Consider the following 5519-nt stretch of genomic DNA (forward strand, 5'->3'; position numbering starts at 1 on the left):
TTAAACAGTGCCTTATTGGTAGTATAAGATCATTTTTTGGGGGGAAGTTTTTGCTATAGGGTGCATACGCTTGCCAGGAAGACAGAGAGACAGAAAGCAAGAAATCACCCCCCAGAGGGAATGGCCACGCCACAATCCCTTCTCCTCCATTCTCCTCCCGAGATCTTTGGCATGCACACACACGCACCTAGCGTGTGTTTAAGCCACCAGGTCCAGGACTTGAACCACGTTTGACCACATGAGAGTTCAGCGAGACAGCCATTACGCCAACTGCTGGTCCCCCTTAAATGTGTTTTGTTTTGTTTTGCCCTCAAAAAAGGCACAATGACATTTATTTAGTTCAGGTATGGAAAACCAGAGAAATAGGCCCCTTCCCCTTTGACAGTTTGACTTCGCAGTAGTTGCCATCACAGTTTTGCTTTTCTGGATAAGAAATTCATGATCCCACTCAAGCATTCCTCAGACTGCCACCTTTCCTGGAGGGCGATGCATCCTTCAGCATTAACAGCATGAAGCTTTTCTTTCTCCCTGTTTTTTTTTTTCCCTTATTATTTATTTATTTAATTTTTTGGAGAGGTTTTTGCTATAGGGTGCATGCGCTCACCAGAGAGACGGAGAGACAGAAAGCGAGAAATCCCCTCCCGGGGAATGGCCACACTGCAATCCCTTCTCCTCTATTTTCCTCTCAGGATCTTTGGCACACGGGCATACACGCCCGGTGTGAGTTTAAGCCACCAGGTCCAGGACTCGAACCATGGTCGACTACATGGGAGTCCAGCAATATAGCCATTACACTAACTGCTGGGCCCTCTTTCTCCCTGTTTCTGATGTTCTCTTTTGAAACTCCCAGGGTATTTGGAGGGAGCTTTGCATATGCTTTCAGCCTGGCCCAGACTTCTCTCTGAAACGTGCTATCAGGAAAGACTTCGGTAACAAGTCCTTGAACACAGGCCTCCCCTGCTGTTAACTTCTTCCCAAAAACAAGCATCTCAGTTGCCTTGGCTGAGCCCGTAATCTTTGGAGACATGTAGGAAAAACAGCCTTCTGGACATTGGCCTAGTGTACTGAATGGGGTATGGAACGTTGCCCTGTCGGATGCATACACAGCATCAAACAGCCCAAGAAGGGTGACGGAAATTCCCACAGCCAGACCATTTACCACTGCAATCAGAGGCTTAGGGAAATCTATAAAACAGCGTACAAAATCCCTCAGCAAAATGCCACTATTTTTAGCTTTTTCCTCTACTCCCCCAGGTGGAATATCGGTGAAGTTAGGTCATTCCCACTACTGTAATAGTCACCGTTCCCTGTTAAAACAGTTACGACGAAGTCAACCTTGCTTGCAGCTTTAAGTGCAAGCATAATTTCTTCATACGTCTCCGGAGGTCACCACCAACGTCTCATACCCAGCTGGTTTCCCGTCAGCTACAGGCTCCACCTGGCTGGAGGGTTCGGGTGAGGAATCAAACTGGACACTAAATCCACGTAGTTTGGCCTGGCGCTGTCCTTGGGCAGGTTGCCAAGAGTACTCCATGCATCCCGTTTGGCCTCATTGGCCAGGTCAAACACACCTGGTTTGGGCACACTGCAAGGTCCTTCAGCAGCCTGCTTATATAGCGCACAGAGGTTAAGCTTCACTTCATTTCCTGGGTCCTTTTCAAGAGTGGCACCTGATTCATTGCATCCTCAAAGTCCTTCTGACTGGCTCTCATGGCTCTGGTCTCGTGCAGCTGAAATACTGGGAAACCATCGACCTGTGGAAGGCAGTTGTGGCTGCTCCCTGATGGCTACATGGCTCACTTACACGTGCATCTGTACAGGTCTTTCTTCCAATTGTGGTTAAAGGCTTGTTTGAGCCGTTTTCGAAAACGTGTTTCAAAGGTTTATCTAATAATGGTGTTATAGAGCTGTGTGGTATCCTGACTTTTTTCACTAAAATAATACACCATACAACATACCAAAGGGAACATTGTAATAAAATATTTGAAAATGAATTACAGATATTTCTGACCATGCCATTAAAGCCTTGTTAACACAAGCATTTTTATAAGACTTTCTGCATTTAAAAACTTGTCTGAAGAGACTGGTAGCACACGCTTCAAAGGGATATGCAAACTTGCTGTGAAGGAGACGAGTGTTGAATTGACTTTCTAAGTAAAACTAACCGTCAGAGAACCCTGGAATGGTTTCAACAAGCTTCTCTGCAGACCTTTATTACCATTGCATTCAAAGGTTTGTTTGAGGACTTTTATAAAGTGAGCGTAAAAGAAGTATTTATCAATGAAATGACACACATGTGTACTGACTTAGCTTAGGCTTAGCTTAGAAAATGAACAATGTATAGAGAACCTTGTAATAAAATGTGTAAATCTGCATCTGTTTAGATTCTTTTTTGATATCACTGTTAAAGCCCTACTTAACCCAACATTTTTATAGGACCTGCAGGTGGTGTGGTGGCCGGAGCACTGCACTCCCACACGGCTGACTGTGGTTTGGGACCTGGTGATGCTTTCACACTTTCCTTTCCTCTCTCTGTGTCTCTCTGTGGTGAGCACACATGACCTATAGCAAATTTTAAAATAATAATAATATTAAATAATTCTTTAAAAAAATTTTACGGGGCTCACATAGCATCACAAATAAACCATTATTTGAGAAATATTGTAAAAATGCTTAAAGGATAAATCGAATCATCTCACTACAAAAATGAGTTGTATTCTTATTTCATAAATTAAACAAAAAAATTTAAATGAACACTATGTCAATAAAATAGCCTTGTAATTATTGTTTAAACATTTATCTTTGCAGATCTTTCTTACAATTGCCATTAAAGCTATATTTTTTTTTGAGAGGTTTTTGCTATAGGGCACGTGCATTCACCAGAAAGACAGAGAGAGACAGAGAGACAGAAAGCGAGAAATTACCCTCCAGAGGGGATAGCCATGCCACAATTCCTTCTCCTCCATTCTCCTCTTGGGATCTTGGGCACACAAGCACACGCACCCAGCGTGAGTTTAAGCCACCGGGTCCCAGACTCGAACTGCAGTCAACTACATGGGAGTCCAGCAACATAGCCATTACGCTAACTGCTGGTCCCTATTTTTTTTAAATATTTTTACAAAGGGCTTTTGACCATTGCATTTATTTATTTATTTATTTGTCTTTGTTTGTTTGTTTGTTTTTGCTATAAGGTACATGCACTCTCCAGAGAGACAGAGAGAGACACAGAGAGAGAAAGCAGGAAATCACCCCTTACCAAGGATGGCCATACCACAATCCCTTCTCTTTTATTCTCCTCTTGGGATTTTGGGCATGCACGCACACATGCCCAGCATGAGTTTCAGGCTGTCAGGTCTGAGACTCGAACTACAGGACTTGAATGTGGGAGTCCAGCGACATAACCATTATGCCATCTACTGATCCCTTACCATTGCATTTAAAGCTCTGTTTGAAGACTATTGAATTATATGCTTAAAAGATAAATCTAATAATGACAGAACAGTGATGACTGTTATAGTGATTTATTTCAGTAAAATGAACAGTATCCAATATCTTAAACAGCAGAGAGGATAAATATAGATACCAGAGGCTGTAAGGGAGGGAATGGGTGGTAGAGAATGAGTGGGAGGAGCAAAGGGAAGAAACATTTAACAGACAAAAGAATGTACATAGTTCTTGCTAGACTCCCAAAATATCCAGACAAGAAGCTGTTTTAAAGCTGAGGTGTGTCAGGTAAGCCATGCTCTAAACCCACCTCCTAGACTCCCAAAATATTCAGACAAGCACTGTGGAGCAGAGATTTTGTCACAGAATGACCAGAAACAACCACAGAGGTACAAGAAACATCAGAAACCAAGAAAATGTCTCCCCCGTAAGGGAAAAGAACAATACCTCATCGTCTACAAACAGTACAGTAGAATTTTTGGAAATGTCTGATAAAGACTTCAGAATATTCATACTGACAAAACTAAACGAGATGCAAGAGCTGAGAGATAATGAACTCCAGAAGATGCTGGAGAAAAGAGACAACGAGTTCCAGGAGGTGTTGAAGTTCTTCCATGATCTGAAAGAGGAAATACGTACCATGAAAAAGAATCAAATGAAGCTATTAGAGATGAATACTGCCCTTCAGGAAATCAAAACATTCCTCAAAAGTATTAAAAGCAGGGACCAGCAGTTAGCATAATGGCTATGTCACTGGACTCCCATGTAGTCGACCGCAGTTCGAGTTCCGGACCTGGTGGCTTAAAACTCATGCCAGGTGTGTGTGCATGTGTACCCAAGATCCCGAGAGGAGAATGGAGGAGAAGAGATTGCGGCGTGGCCATCCCCCTGGGGGGTGATTTCTCACTTTCTGTCTCTCTGTCTCTGTCTGGCGAGCGCACACACCCTATGGCAAAAACCTCTCAAAAAAAAAAAATAAAAAGGTATTAAAAGCAGATTAGTCCATGCAAAAAAACGAATCTCCGATGTTGAAGGTAAAACTTCTGATCTAGAAAAAACAACCAAAAAAACTGAGAAAATAACAAAAAAAACAACAAAAAAAAAAAAAAAAAAAAAAAAAACGAGAATACTATATGAGAAATACTAGACAGCATGAAGCACCCAAACATTTGGATAATTGGTATCCCAGAAGGTGAAGAAACTAATAAGGACATTGATAATCTATTCCATGAAATCTTGGAAGAAAACTTTCTAAATCTGAAGAGGCATTCAAATATCCAAACCCAAGATACAGAAAGGACCCCTAATAGAATCAACCTAAGAAGATCTTCTCCAAGGCACATCATAGCCAGACTGGTCAAATCTACAGACAAAGACAAGATACTAAAAGAGAAAAATGTCAGGTTACCTTTAAAGGTTATCCTATCAGGCTAACCTCAGATCTCTCATCAGAAACAATGCAGGCAAGGAAAGAATGGGAAAATATAGTCAAAGTGTTAAGTGAAAGGAAGGACATTTGGAGGAGGGAAATGGAGGCAGAGCAATGATGGGATGGGGAGGTGTGGTGTTATCGGTTGAAGATATTTTGATCAACTGGACTGGGGAGAAATGTTCATATACTGAAATGTTCGCATTGTATGCTAAATAATGAGATTGAATGTATATTAAAAAAAATTTAGAAAAACCGTTTCAATCAAGAATACTATACCCAGAAAGATTATCTTTCATATGGAAAGAAAGAATAAAAACATTTTCAGATAAACAAGACTTGAAAGAATTTGCCAATAGCAGACCCACTCTTCAAGAAATTCTGAAAGGAGTGCTTGACCAGTGAAACTAAAGACACATACAGAAATAAGAGAACAAAAGGCAAACAAGAAAATGACCAATTTAATGCTAGAGACAAGAAATATCAGTAACAACATAGAATATTAACTCCCAGGATTTAAAAGGAAAGATTGGATCACAGCAACATTGCATATTCAACAGAAGAGAATTTGAACATAAGACTGAACTGGCGAAATAGAATTTTATAACTTGTGAGTAAAGCATTACTGATTTTTTTTACTATGCTT

General features: G+C 41.0%; 1 pseudogene; it reads right to left on the bottom strand.

The window, feature by feature from the left end:
- Nucleotides 1–407: 407 nt before the first annotated feature.
- On the bottom strand, nt 408–1739 carry LOC102492067 (enoyl-CoA delta isomerase 2, mitochondrial-like; annotated as a pseudogene).
- Between the last annotated feature and the right edge of the window lie 3780 nt (nt 1740–5519).

The sequence above is a fragment of the Tupaia chinensis genome, unplaced genomic scaffold (assembly GCF_000334495.1).
Source record: "Tupaia chinensis unplaced genomic scaffold, TupChi_1.0 Scaffold000578_2, whole genome shotgun sequence".
Lineage (NCBI taxonomy): Eukaryota > Metazoa > Chordata > Mammalia > Scandentia > Tupaiidae > Tupaia > Tupaia belangeri.